At 48.3% G+C, this 15,341-nt stretch overlaps 1 protein-coding gene and 1 non-coding gene across 14 annotated transcripts in view; both read right to left on the minus strand.

Moving 5' to 3' along the window:
* Positions 1 to 15,341, minus strand: part of CAMTA1 (calmodulin binding transcription activator 1) — a 990,108-nt gene that overhangs the window by 534,189 nt on the left and 440,578 nt on the right. The gene's annotated exons all lie outside the window — the stretch shown is intronic.
* LOC129472838 (U1 spliceosomal RNA) lies at positions 10,575 to 10,739 on the minus strand. Its single transcript, XR_008654106.1, has one exon. It is a non-coding gene; the product is annotated as a U1 spliceosomal RNA (small nuclear RNA).

The raw sequence follows: 15,341 nt of genomic DNA on the forward strand, positions 1-15,341 counted from the left end.
CTCCTCACTCCCCCACCTCCTCTCCCCTTCCTCTGGTTCACCCCTCCCCTCCCCTCCTCCTGCCCTCCTTCCTCCTCCCCTTCACACCCCCCTCCTCCCCTCCCCTCCTCTCACCCGCTCTCACCACTGCGCTTGGCCCTGCAACCCTGCCCAGTCCATTGTCCTGGCCTCCAGCTGCCTCATGGTCCAGCCCTGCAACACTTCGCCATCTGCCCTCACTTTCCCAGCTCCCTGGGAACAGGGGTGCATTTGACAACCTCAACAAATCTGGGAAATAGCCCACGGTGCCAGGGCAAAGCTGTGCAGAAGGCCCAGGGAGGATGGAAGGACAGCAACCCCCATCCCCCAGAGCTCTCTCAGCCCCCTCTGCTCTCACCTCCGCTCTCCCTCCTCTGCCCCAGGCCCTGCTTTCCCTGGGGTGGCCTCATCATCTCCTCCTGGACTCTGTGGGGCTGCCCTCTGGGCTCCCCTCTACCTGCTCCAGGGAGATGCCCAACCTGACGCACACACTTTCTGTGCTGCTGTGAAGGGAATTCCTGAGCTGCATGCAGAGCCCTCCCCCTGGGCTCAGCCTGCTCTGTGGCCCTTTCCCATGCATCCTTAAGCCCCCTGACCCAAACCCATCCCCCTCCAGCAGCACAATGTGCCCTACGGCCTTGGTGTCACAGCACACACTGTCACCTTAGTCCAAAGTGCCCCAAGGCAGCTGTGAATCATGAAGCTCCTATTTCAAACCCAGAGCTTCATCCCCTGGCCAAAGTCCAACATCCTGGTTGGTTCCTCAAGGCCAATCCCGAATGCCACTGCCTCCTGCTCCGCTGGCGGGTCCCCGCCCCTCCTGTGCCGCAACGCCATCCCCAGTCCGAGGCCCCTGTAGGTGCCCTTGCTTCATTACAGTTTGCTCCACATGTCTGTCCCCAGAGGGCTGAAAACCCTTGGGAGAGCCACAGCCCTTTATCCTGGGGTCTTCTGTAGATCTAGAAGAGTCTCCAAAAGTATCTCCAGTGTGTTCCTAACTGGGGCTGGGAACAGAGACCGCAGGGCCCTCCTGGAACCCTGGTGAGAGCCGGCACCTGCTGAGCATGAAGTGAGAGTCAGGAGCTATGCCGACGGCTCACATGCACGAGCCCCACTTGACTCTTGCCATGAACCTGTGGAGCGGGCAGCACAATCGTTCCTCTTCACAGGCAAAGCCACCAAGGCTCAGAGGGGATCGACGGTTTGCCCAAGTCCACACAGCAATTGTGGTGACACCAGCATTCTCCGCTACAGAGGCCCGACTCCAGGCATGATTTGACCCCTGTCCTCTGCTGCCTTCCTCAGAAGATGGTTGAGATGTGCACATCAGACCATCAGAAAGCTGGGACTGGGTCCAGCCCAGCTTGAGCCCTACCAGAGGAGGCTTTCTGGGTGGCTTAAATATCCGTCAGCGCTAATCTCCCCAAGTCTAATGAGCATACTCTACACTTCCCGGTTGGAAACACAGAGTCCAGAGTTGTTTTTATTTTTATTTATTTATTTTTTTTGTGACGAAGTCTCGCTCTGTCACCCAGGCTGGAGTGCAGTGGTGCGATCTCAGCTCACTGCAAGCTCTGCCTCCCGGGTTCACGCCATTCTTCTGCCTCAGCCTCCTGAGTAGCTGGAATTACAGGTGCCCGTCACCACACCCGGCTAATTTTTTGTATTTTTAGTAGAGATGGGGTTTTACCATGTTAGCCAGGATGGTCTCAATCTCCTGACCTCATGATCCGCCTGCCTCAGCTTCCCAAAGTGCTGGGATTACAGGCGTGAGCCACCACACCCGGCCGAGTCCAGAGTTCTTGAAGAGCTCTCAACACCACCCTCGATTTGTAGGGCTGCCTGATCACAGGACTGCATCTCTGGATTTCGATAACTGTACGTGAATTGAGCAGAAGGTGTTTTGGTCAGTGGAGACCTCTGTGCCTCCAGAGGTCATAAATCAGAGCCCTGTGGTCTAACAGCCATGATGTTCCCCTAATCATGTTACTGCAATATTAATAAGGCTGTTTAATGCAACCAGTTCCTTCTAAATTGTCACATAAAAATTTGGTAAATGTCAGACATATCATTTAATAGAAAATGATGTTTTACTGCCAGGGGAACTAGGTGGCTGAGAGGATGAGTGCAAAGCCTGGTGACGACCTTTGGCAGGTTTGAGGGACAAAGTGCTGCCAGCCTGGGGCTCCCGCCTCAGCCCTTCTTTCTTGCAGTCAGCAGCCACCCCGAGTCCCCGTGTGCAGGGCCCTGGGTAAGGTGTCCTGGGGAGGGGAGGGGCTAGAAGAAACAGCCCTTCCTGTCCTCATGCAGCGTACAGTACAATCCTGTTGCAGCAAGAGAGACTACCAGGTTTTCTCACTCACTGGTCACTCCTCAGGATGCCCCTTGTCATAAAAGATCATTACCCCCATTTTAGAAAACCCAGGCAGCCCGCAGGAACATTGGCCCACACAGGAGAAACTTGATGTTACAAAGGGATGAGTTCGGCTGGGAGCGACGGCTCTTGCCTGTAATCCCAGCAGTCTGGGAGGCTGAGGCAGGTGGATCACCTGAGGTTGGGAGTTCGAGACCAGCCCCACCAACATGGAGAAACCCCGTCTCTACTAAAAATACCAAAAATTAGCTGGGTGTGGTGGCCCATGCCTGTAATCCCAGCTACTCGGGAGGCTGAGGCAGGAGAATCACTTGAACTCAGGAGGCAGACGTTGTGGTGAGCCAAGATCACACCATTGCACTCCAGCCTAGGCAACAAGAGCAAAAACTCCATCTCAAAAAACAAAAAACAAACAATAGAACAAAGGGATAAGTTCACAGAAGCAAAGTAGCATCCTGTAAACTACTTATAAATGGGGTTGGTGTCCTGTAAAAGGGGTTGGTCCCACTAATTTGGGTGGACAGGGGCACAGAGATGGACAGAGTGACATTCCCCACAGCCTAGTTGATGATAGAAAGAGTGTGGAAACTCCTTAAAAATGGCTTCAGTTGGCCGGGTGGGGTGGCTCACACCTGTAATCCCAGCACTTTGGGAGGCCAAGGCAGGCGGATCATGAGGTCAGGAGATTAAGATCATCCTGGCTAACACAGTGAAAGCCCATCTCTACTAAAAATACAAAAAAATTAGCCGGGCATGGTGGCAGGTGCCTGCAGTCCCAGCTACTGGGGAGGCTGAGGCAGGAGAATGGCACGAACCCGGGAGGCGGAGCTTGCAGTGAGCCGAGATCGCACCACTGCACTCCAGCCTGGGTGACAGAGCGAGACTCCATCTCAAAAAAAAAAAGGCTTCAGTTAACTGCTTTGGTAAATGAATCACAGGATATTGATAGAATAGTACACAGTTATTAGAAAAAATGTACGTATCTGTATTTGTTAACATGGAAAGCACTCTGTGATTTTTTTAAAAAAAAATTGCAAAATGGAATGCATGGTGAGAGCTCTTTCTATAGAATTCTTCACATACCCAGCACCTATATATCTATGTGTGCATAAGGAAAAGTCCAGAAGGATGGCATTCTCTAAAACCTTGACCCCAGCTATCTCTGGGAAATGGGACTTCAGAGGACGTTTGTGAAGTTGGTTGCTTTTTGTTATATCTTTATGTGGTAAGAATGTTCTTCAATGAGCATGTTCTATCTTTGTCAGAGAGGAAAATGTTAATTTAAATGAAATTAAAGGACAGGGATTACAGCATGAACTCAGCAAGCATTCACGGGGCACCTGCCTTGCACCCAGTCCTAGGGATGTAAAGGTGATGAGACTCAGCCATTGCCTGGAACAGCCTGAAGGCGAGTGGAAATCACAAATAACAAGCAGATGGTTGTAATTCCATGAGAGGTAGGCAATAAGGGTGAGGTGGCGGGGCGGGAATTTGAGGGGGAGGCAGTGGGCTTTGTGTCACCCCCCTTTACTGCAATAAACCTTGGCCTGCATGCCTCCTAAAAGCGGGTTCTTTGGAGGCATGTGTTTGGCCTCAAGGAAAGTTCTCATTGAGCAGAGTTAAAAAGCCCCTTTTGGATCCTCAGGGGATGTGGGGACAACTGAACTCAAAGCCAGAGAAGGCAAGAAGCAAACGCCTACCTCAAGGGGCCGTGGACAGGCACTGGGCTGAACATGCCAGGCCATCTCACATCTGCCATCCTAGGACACCCCCAGAAGGGGGTGCTAGGATCCCAACCCCTGAGATGAGGAATCAGTGGCCCGGAAAGGTTCGCTGCTGGCAGGGACCCTGTAGGGGGTGAGCGGAGGAGCCGCACTGGAACAGGTGAGGGGATGTGTTTCCGTCACTCACCATCTTCCTGCAGGGAGACTAGACCCTGAACTTCTGAGCTGGAAATGCCACTGTCGAGGGAACTCTGAGCCAACCAGAAGTCTGTGATTATGTGCCCGTGACCTTCTCCAGAGAGGGACTGATGCAGAGAAGTGAAGCCCCGAAATCCTGCTAAATGTCTGAGCTTCCACCCATTTCTCTGGGGTAGCTGTCAACCCCACTGGCACATTGCACTGGGGTGCCGGCCTCGCCACTCTTGATGGGTTGTTGATGGACCCTCCCAGGTGTTCTCAGCAACACGCCACCCACACCCCCAGGAAAGGGAAGTTCCAAGCTCCAGAAATCCAATGCCTTAAACGAGTAATTCCCAGGGCCACTCGGAGAAAAGGCTCCCAGGATATTGTTGGTGGGGAGGGAAAGGGTGACAGTAGAGGTCTTTGTGGATTATAAAAGAGATCTGCTGGCTGGGCACGGTGGCTTACACCTGTAATCCCAACACTTTAGGAGGCCGAGGTGGGCAGATCACGAGGTCAGGAGATCGAGACCATCCTGGCTAACACAGTGAAACCCCATCTCTACTAAAAAATACAAAAATTAGCCGGGCATGGTGGTGGGTGCCTGTAGTCCCGGCTACTCGGGAGGCTGAGGCAGGAGAATGGCATGAGCCTGGGAGGCAGAGCTTGCAGTGAGCTGAGATCATGTCACCACACTCCAACCTGGGCAAAAGAGTGAGACTCCATCTCCAACAAAAAGATATCTGCCAAGATCAGTAAGAATTTGCCCCAGGCTGCAGTCCCCTGCCCAGCTGGCCCCTTAGAGCCCCTTCCTGACTCTTCCTAGCCTCTCCTCCGGCCTCTTCATCTTAGCCAAGGAGACACTGGATGATGGGGTCGAGGCGCTTTCTGCCATCCGCTGGCTGTAGCAATGAGGATGCAGCTCATGTGACCCGAGACTCATCAGGGCAGCAGCCCATGCAGGTGGCAGCAAGGGAAGCTGAAGTGCGGTGGGCAGGGTGCCAACGGACCATCCAGACAACATGGAGCAGCTACGGAGCAGGGCCCTGGGGAGCAGGGCAGGGAGGCACATCCACCAAACACTCCCACATCAAGGGCCCCAGGTGGGCTTTCATCAGGTCCCCACTGACCCTAGAGCCTTGCCCTTGGCAATCAATGACACCAGCGGGGAGGTGCAGGTGTCATGCCTCCAACCTGGGACGCTGCTTGAACAGGGATGGAATTCATGAGTTTTGTGCTCCTGTAAAAAATGATGATGACATTTAAAAATAAAACCCGTACACAGCAGATTTCCTGAAAAATAATAATAATAACCTTAATTTTAGCAAGTGGAAAATAGTTTTAGAAAACTGTTTTGATCTTGGATCTTGTTGGGAACATGAAAACCTTCTCAGATTCAGCCAGCTGCTGGTTTTTCCACTTCCCTTTGGGTGGACGCTGAGCCATCCAGCTGCGGCGCCCTTGCCAACTGGGACGAGAGCCTGCAGAGCGGCGCAAATTTAGACCATCCAGTGGAAAGCTCACCAAGCGCCTCGGCCACTGGGCACAGCCTGACCTTGAGCAGCGATGATGTTTCCAGCCAAGCCTGCAGCCTCTCCTGCAGTAAAAGGAGACCGACAAGACCTAAGGCCTCCACCTGGCAGAGCATCATTCTCCCTCCCACCAGGTGAGGTCCAGGATGGCTTGAGCACTCTGGCTTTATGTAAAGGTGCTACAAACATTTAGGTGCCCCATCCTTTATACAACTGCACGTCATGTGGGTTTGTGGTAGTGATTATGATTAAGATTAGTCTGTGGTCATTACACACCCAGAAGATCTCTGGTCATCTGGGGTGATCGAGTTATTCAGGAATCTTCCATCTTGCCCTCTAACAACTGCAGGAAGATGGGATGATACCTTTGTTAAATTTCCCATAGGCCCCAAGGAAAACCTGAGAACTAATAAATACGTGTAAGTACATCTAATAAAATAAAATTTGAGATTAAAAGGAATCTCGCTTGCATATTCATGAACCACGTGGAAACTCAAATGAGCTCTTCTAAGCTCCTTATTCATGGTGAGTCAGAGATTTAACACATGCTGGGAAGATTGCTTAGCAAATATAAGCCTGGCAATGGCACATTCATCCATGAATTCATTGGACAAGTATTTATTAACTGTCCCTTTGCATTACTATTTATTTTGCATATTCATCCCTCTTTGCAAACCCAGGGCCTCATATAAATGACAGGCACTCACCTGTTGACAATGCTGGTGTTCTGAGGCCCTAGAAAGCACAACCCCTGGCCTCAGGTTGCTTATATCTGCTCAAGGAAGTAAGAGTCACTTCCTCCATGAAGCTTTCCTGACCCCACAGGACCCCGTTAGGTGACCCTAGTATGCATTTCTCAAGACTCTCCCTGTTAGCACCTACCTCCCATCACACACTCACACACACCTACACACATGCATGCATACACTCACACACATGCGCACACAATCACACATACACATACTCACATGCACATGCACCTGTTCCATTGTCTCTATCCTCTCCTGCACTAAGTTTAGAGCAGGCAGACACTGAATCTGCTTTGCTCACCCTAGCCTGACATACACATGTAGGAAACATTCAATACATCACTGGATGAATGAAGCAAGAAATGAATGGTTGGATGGGTGGGTGGATGAACAGGTAAGTAAAGGCAAGGCAAAAGCCTAAGTTGTGGCCCAAGGAAAGATGTATGAGGGGTGGCCCGCAAGGGCGGGAGGAACAAGAGTGTCGGTCATCAAGGGAAGAAGATCAGGAAAAAAAGATTTGAGATCTTAAGGACAGTGAAGACTTGGCATGGGGTGAGTTGGTATTTTCTGGTCACTTCTGTGCCACACAGGGTGCTGGGCACCTCATGAGCATTACCCCAGATCCTCACAGCTGCACCTGGGGCAGATATACCCACGTAGAAGAAGAAGCTAGGCTTAGCAGGATAAGCTGGCACCACTGCAGAGCTGGCACGCGGCAGAGCCAGGATTGGAGACCAAGTGGGCCTGACCCAAGCTCCCTCCATGAAGACCAATGAGCATCCTCTGGCCCAGGGACCGTTGCCATCAGGTGGGACTGTTGCCATCAGGAAAGAAGAGAGCGCGCTCCAGGAGGCAGCTCTGGGCAGTGCACAGGGATGAAACAATCAATATGGCGGCCGGGCCCCTTGGAACAAAGAGAAAGGGCTGGGGCTGTCTAGGGAGGACCCAGGACTCATGACCCGCTCCTGCCCACAGAAACATAACTCACTCTCCGCCTGAGCACAGCCACTATGTCATGGGGTGATGTGGAGCCAGGGAGGGAGGCAAGGACACGTTCCTAAATAATATCCTATTTTGTAGTCAACAGTCAGGCAAGAGGAAGGGAGAAAGAGGAGGGCAGGAAGACAGCGAGATGCAGAAAGGATTGAGTGTTCCATGAGGATCACATCTCAGCCTCCCCGCAGGTGCGCTGAGACAGAAGACGCAGGTCCTCACAGCCAGAGGGGCTCATGGAGCCGGCCCGGGCGATGTCTCATCACCCAGACGAGCACAGAAAAAGACAGGCTTGCAGGGTCCCACGGCCTGTCTGACACAATGCTCATGGGGTTTTCTCAAAAGCATCATCTATTTAGCTGATGGCCCCAAAGTGTTTCATTTAGCTGGAAATCGTGCTTGGTCCATTTCCCAGATCTCACTGACATTATGAGAAGCCGGCAAAATGCGTCTGGCAGCAGAGCAGTTCAGCAACCCATCACCTCAAGTCACAGTCCTGTCGCCCCTGTTTGGAAGGCAGACAGTTCAGACAACTTCTAGAAGGCGGAGTCACTGCCGCCTCCCAGGCAAGCGAGGACTACAGGAAGCCTGTGTGTGTGTTTGCGTTTGTGTGTGTGTGTGCGTGCGCGTGTGTGTGTGTATGCACCAGCTTGTGCACATGCCCACTGAAGGAAGGCAGGGGTCACCCATGGCACAAGGCAGTCACCATCCTCCCTGACCATGGGATAAAACTTTGCCATTCCTTTATCTTATTTAATCCTCCCAATAGGCAGGAATCATTATCCCCAAACTATTTCTGAGAAAGCCAAAGCTTCGCCGGTTCACGTGGCCCTGGCCCCACAGCCAGCAAGGAGCAGGGCTGAGACTGTAACTCAGCACTGTCTGAATCCAAAGGCCAGGCTCCACTGAGACCCCAGTGTCCCCCACCCCATTCCACGGGCCTGGAGAGGTGTTTCACGATGCATTCACTGGTCTGCCTGGTACCATATAAAGAAGAATCAAGTCCCATCACCAAAGAAATTTGCAGAATTCTCAGTCAAACACAATGGAACAGGTTTGATTCTGGAGGGACTTCCTGGAGGCCTTCAAAGGCCAGTGCACGCCATGGAAACCCAAAAGCCAGAGCAATGGCTCTGCTCGTGAAAGCTCCCGAAGGCAAGACTCTGGGTGTGTTACCAACTCTCTGAGTCTCACACAGTCTCTGGCACAAGGTAGGAGAGTGCAATACTCATCAAGTGCATGAGTGAATGAATGACGAATGAATGAACAAGTAACTAAATGCCACGAATGACAGTTCTGTCTAAAGATTTAAAAAAATAAGAATAAGGCTCTGGGGAAAAGGCCCCAGCATCTCTCCTGTCATGGACTATTCCTGCTGCCTAAGCTGCTCTCATAGAACCCCGGCCCTTCCTCCGCTGCCTCCAGTGTTCCACAGGATGCGTTCTGAGACAGCCGGGCCATTCATCTGTGCTGGTGCCCTGCTGGCCTTCAGCACTTCCTGCCCTGGCTCTCCCACCTGGTGGGCTCTAGGAAGAATTCCCCGTGAGGGCACAGCAGAAGCTGACTGACAACCAGGTGGGAGGGAGACCTCCTGGGCCCAGCTGGAGAGCCCTAGGGAGCGGGAGGCAGGAGAGAGGACCTCAGTGACCCTGGAGATCACTCCCCATATGTCCTCATCCTCTTGACCATTTCCTCTCCATGTCCAGGCACTCATGGGAAGTTAAAACCCAAAATTGGGCCCGTGGTGCCAGGTCAGGGGACAGCAGGTGCCACCTGGGAGCCCGAGCACAATTCCTTTCTCCCTGTCCGACTCAGCCTAAGATTGGCTCTCATTTTGAAAATGCAGCTCAGATGTTGGCTGTGTCCCATTGGAGAAGCTGTCTGAGGCCTTAACACTCCTCTGGAGAGATCCAAAGCCACAGAGCCGAGGTGGGCCCTTTTTCTGGAACCCACAGAGAACAAGAGAAGACAGGGCGGCACTGTGGGGCCACCAGGTGACAAGACTCAGCAGTGGTCTCGGAGGAGACAGAAGCTGTCTTCAGGGATCTGAACGCTCCCAGGAATGGGGTATCCACCCAGAGAAAAAATAGGCCAGGCCAGGATCCCTGAACCCACAGCAGGTGAGACTCAACCCAGCAGAAGGCGGGTTTGTAAATGGAACTTTCCCAGCGTGCCTGGCCTCTTTCCATTATTCCTCTGGGCCCAAAGTACAGACACTTTACAGGCTTTCCCTGTCCTTCGAGGGGGCCTGGGATTTCTCTACTATAATAATTCATAGGTGGTCTATTTCCAGAACAAAGATACTCCATGTATTCATCTCACAAACATTCTTGACCCCCTGCGATGAATCAGGCGTGGCGCATTCCCCAAGCCAGGCAGCACTGAATCTGACTCTGGTTTTGGGCTTTGTATGAGAATGCTGTAAAAATATGGTTGGCTGGCATCTGAGTCAGCTCAAGCTTCCATAACAAAGTACCAGAGGCTGGGTGGCTTGAACAGGAGACATTTGTGTCTCACAGGTCTGGAGACTGGAAGTCTGAGATCAAGATGCCAGCCGGTTCCATTCTTGGTGAGGGCTCCCTTCCTGGCCTACAGATGGCCACCTTCTCACTGTGTCCTCACAAAGCAGGGAGAGAGCTCTAGTATCTTCCTCTTCTTTTTTCTTTGTTTTGGTAGAGATGGGGTCTCCCTATGTTGCCCAGGCTGGTCTCAAACTCCTGACTTCAAGCAATCCTCCTGCCTCAGCCTCCCAAAATGCTGGGATTACAGGTGTGAGCCACCACACCAGGCCCCTCTTCCTCTTCTTATAAGGGCACTAACCCTATAATGGGGCCCCACCCTCACAACTTCACCTAAACCTAATTACCTCCCAAAGGCCCCATCTGCAAAGACTATCATACTGGGGTTAGGGCTTCAGCATATGGATTCTGGAGGAACACAGATATTCAGTCCATGGAATATGGTGAGTCTCCTTTTTTTTTTTTTTAAGAAAAAATTCAAACGTCAGAAGAGAGCACAGACACAGTCCCCCACTACCACAAATGATGCAGTGAGTTTCCCACGTTTGGGGAAATCGCAAGGGTCAAAACATCTGGCATGCAATGGATAAGCCTGACCCTGGGAGAACCGCCTTCAGGATCCTGGTATATCTCCCCTGCCAGGTAAGCATGGCGGGTCCCTTCTTGATAGAGACCTACACGCATATACGCACGTAACAGCCACCAGATCACACTCACCCCTGGCAGCAGAATGGCAACGCTCCCTCCCATATGCCACAATAGTAAAAGGCTTGTTGAGTCCAACTCCATAAACACAGAAACAGAAAACACGCCAATATTTGGCTGAAGTGTCTATGAAAAAAGGGCTGGCTAAACAGATGCATGGTGTAAACAAGCTTACAGGGGAGATACTTAACCTTCATAAGAGAGCAGACCTTTTAAAGATATCCTCAAGATTTTTTTATGGTACAATTAACATGAAAATATGATGTTGACAACAGGCTTGAGTTACTATTGTACTTGAAATTGATATAACTGCACACATCTCCTAAAATGTCACGTAAGGGACTTCCAGGTCGCCAAGGTAATGTTAGCCACAAAAACTCAAATCTCCCAAAGCATACTTTAAAAACCACACAGATCAACAAGAAGAACAAAAACAATCACACAAATCCCACACACCTTTCACACGACTGGAAAAAAGAGACACTATAAACATCAAATTACCAAATTCTTGAGTTCCCACCCAGAACTTTTATAAAGAGCAAGAGGATAAGATGGGTCCAAAAGCCAATGAAGGCAGAAGTCAAGCATGGAGAGTTTAGGAATAAATTACAATTACCTGAAGAAAGAGAAAGTACATCCTACAGGGGAGAAAATACTAAAAACGAATCCAGATAGACCAGAATATGGACTAGAACGAAGTGATTTAAAGGCAGGCAGGGGCAACATTAGAAAATGTGCAGCGGAGGGAGGGAGAAGCCAGATGTGGGCATTTAGGATTCTGCAAAACAAAAAATAATGATACACCCAAGGACCCTCAACTCCTCCCGCCCCTCCCCCAAAAACCAGTCATAAAGAAACTGCACTTCGCTGCACTGACAGAAGAGGGAGCTCTTGAACTAAAAATCACACGAACCACTCAATGTGGCGATGTAAGCGGTCTTCATCCGCAGGAGACTATGAAAGAAGAAAAACTAAAATGAGAATATGACACTTACCCCAAAATCCCAACCATAAGGTGGAAGGGGAGGAACTGTGTCATAACACCACAAACTGAATTAAAAACCTCAACGATGCATTTGAAAAATATCCTCCCCGCTTGTAAATGAAAAGATCAAATAACTTACTATAAGGGCAAGGGAGACAGTTGTCAGCCTTCTCAAAAACAACTTAGGAGGTGGGGCAAGGATGGAGCAGCAGTTTCATAAAACTCAAAGATTTTATATCTAGCGAAGCAGACCCTCAAAAATCAGAGGTACAAAATAAGAGTTTAAAATATGGAAGAATTGAGTGATGTGCCCACAGGCGCCTCTGAAGGAATCTTCTAGAAAATTAACTTTATCCAACCAGGAGATGACTGGGGACTCTTTGGCAAAGGAACTTATGGGGAACATTTAATATATTTAATTATGGACCTAAATTGAGTGTGTAACTAAGGTTAGGAGAATCATACATAGATTATATATGTTTTGTCAACTACAAAATGATAGGAAACAAGAAAAGGAAGGACAAAACCAGAATAAGCTCAATGATGGTTGTATAAGCAACAGGTGGGAGTTAAGAGACTCCATTAACAACTGAAAGACCAAATGGTAAAAGTCAGTAAGAGACTAAGGGGATTTTTAAAGGTAATGAGTACAAAGGTACCCATTAGACTAAAAATGAGAATTTCTTATATATAAAAAGAAATTAAATGAGTATAGAAAATGCATCATGTAGAAAGACAAGTACAGCAAGTAGAACATAATACACATTGCATTTATTACATAAGATATTATACATATTGGACATATAAATAAAAGTGAATGGGCTTACTTATGAAAATAAAAAAAATTTCAATTTGGCTTAAAAAGAAAGATCCAACTATATGTTATATATAAGAGGCATACTTTTTAAAAGAGTGTATTAGTCCATTCTCACGCTGCTATAAAGAACTGCCCAAGACTGGGTAATTTATAAAAGGAAAGAGGTTCAACTGGCTCACAGTTCCACATGGCTGGAGAGGCCTCAGGAAACTTACAATCATGGCAGAAGAGGATGCAAACACTTCCTTCTTCACATGGTGACAGGAGAGAGAAGTGCCGAGCAAAGAGGGAGAAGCCCCTTATAAAACCATCAGATCTCGTGAGAACTCACTATCATGAAAACAGTATGGGGGAAACGTTCCCCATGATTTAACTTTCTCCACCTGGTCCTGCCCTTGACACATGGGGATTATTACAATTCAAGGTGAGATTTGGGTGGGGACACAGAGCAGAACCCTATCAAAGAGATTCAGAAAGCCTAAAACTAAAAGGATGGCAAAGACATATGAGGCAAATGGAAATAATAAAACAAGTATTGCAATCTTGACATCAAAGTAGAATAAGTATAATTTAAGAAACAACATTATGACACCTTCTAATGCTAAAAATCACATTCCACAATAAAAATATAACCGTAATGAGTATTAGTGCACCAAACAAGACTACAACCACTTTTACAGGAGAGGAAATTGTAGGAAATATAGGCCAGGTTTGATGGCTCACATCCAGCAATTTGGGAGGCCAAGAATGGTGGATCACTTGAAGTCAGGAGTTCAAGACCAGCCTGGCCAACATGACAAAACCCTATCTCTACAAAAAACACAAAAATTAGCCAGGCGTGGTGGTGCCTGCCTGTAGTCTCAGCCATCTGGGAGGCTGAGGCACAAGGATTGCTTGAACCCCGGAAGCAGGGGTTGCAGTGAGCCAAGAATGCAACACTGCACTGCAGCCTGGGCGACAGCTCTGTGAAAGAACGAAAGAACGAAAGAACGGAAGGAAGGAAGGAAGGAAGGAAGGAAGGAAGGAAGGAAGGAAGGAAGGAAGGAAGGAAAATGAAAGAAAGAAACTGTAGGAAATACAGCTGAAAACACTAAGAACAGTGTGTTTACCACACCGCTGTCGGTACAAGAGAAACCAGGTAGACAAAAAATAAGTAAGGACACAGAAGCCCTAAACAATATAATCAATTTCTTTGACAAATCATTTTGTCACTGATGTGGTTTGCATGTGTGTCCCCACCCAAATCTCATGTCAAACTGTAATCCCCAATGTTGGAGAAGAGCCTGGGGGAGGTGACTGAATCATGGGGGAGGATTTCCCCCTTGCTGTTCTCGTGATAGTGAGTGAGTTCTCAGGAGATCTGGTTGTTTGAAAGAGTGCAGGACCTCCCCCTCCACCCTCTTCCTCCTGCTCCAGCCACGCAGGACACACTGGCTTCCCCTTCACCTTCTGCCATGATTGTAAGTTTCCTGAGGCCTCCCCAGCCATGCTTCCTGTACAGCCTGTGGAACCATGAGTCAATTAAACTTCTTGTCTTTATAAATTACCCAGTCTCAGGTAGTTCTTCATAGCAATGTGAGAGCAGACTAATACAGTCACACTTCATACTTTTTCCTTGAATTCCCTATTAGTAGATAGGGAATCTACTATACCTTCTCCTTAAGTACACATAGAATAGTCACAAAAGTTGGTCACGTGTTAGGTGATAAACAATCAATGCATTTCATAAAATAGAAATATTATAAAGAAATATTTTCTGATCACAATCTAATAAAACTGGAAAATATTGTTAAAAAATCTTTTCAAAACTAAAGCAATAGAAATTCCAAAAATGTACATGTGATCATTAAAACACTACATACCAGGTGGGGCACCGTGGCTCACACCTGTAATCCCAGCATTTTGGGAGGGCGAGGCGGGAGGATCACCTGAAGTCAGGAGTTTGAGACCAGCCTGGCCAACATGGTGAAACCCCGTCTCTACTAAATATACAAAAATTAGCCAGGTGTGGTGGTGTATGCCTGTAGTCCCAGGTACTCGAGAGGCTGAGGTGGAAGAATCGCTTGAACCTGGAAGGCGGAGGTTGCAGTGGGCTGAGATCGCGCCACTGCACTCCAGCCTGGACGACAGAGTGAGATTCCATCTCAAAAAACAAACAAACAAATAAAAACACTACGTAACAGAATTTACGAGACATATTTAAAACAGTGATCAGACTGAAAATTCATAGCCTTTTTTATTATTTTAATAAAAATGAAAAATTAAAATTTTAAAATTCTAAGCTCAAAAAGCTAGAAGAAGAAGAACAGCAAAACCATAAGAAAGGGAAAAATAAAGTTAGATGTAGAAATAAATGAGGTGGATCAAATTAACCAAAATTTTGGGTCTTTTTTTAAAAAAATAGGATAATCACAAGCTAAACTTAATCAAAGAGTGAGAAAGCACAAATATTCCAAATAGGAATGGCAGGATACAGATGAAGGCTTATTATATAGCTACAGTTATCAAGACTGTGTGGTATTAGCAAAGGAATTGACACATAAACCAATAGAATAGAATAGAGAACCCAGAAAGAGACCTGCACAAATACACCCAACTGATTTTTGACAGAAATGCCAAAATTAATTCAAGATAGCTTTGTTGAAAGATAGCCTTTTCAACAATTGGTGCTACAGTGATCAGACATCCATAGGCAAAAACAAAACAAAACAAAAAAACCTCCACCAAAGTCTTCTCCACATCTAC

Source organism: Symphalangus syndactylus, chromosome 22 (genome assembly GCF_028878055.3).
Source record: "Symphalangus syndactylus isolate Jambi chromosome 22, NHGRI_mSymSyn1-v2.1_pri, whole genome shotgun sequence".
In the NCBI taxonomy this organism is placed as follows: Eukaryota; Metazoa; Chordata; class Mammalia; order Primates; family Hylobatidae; genus Symphalangus; species Symphalangus syndactylus.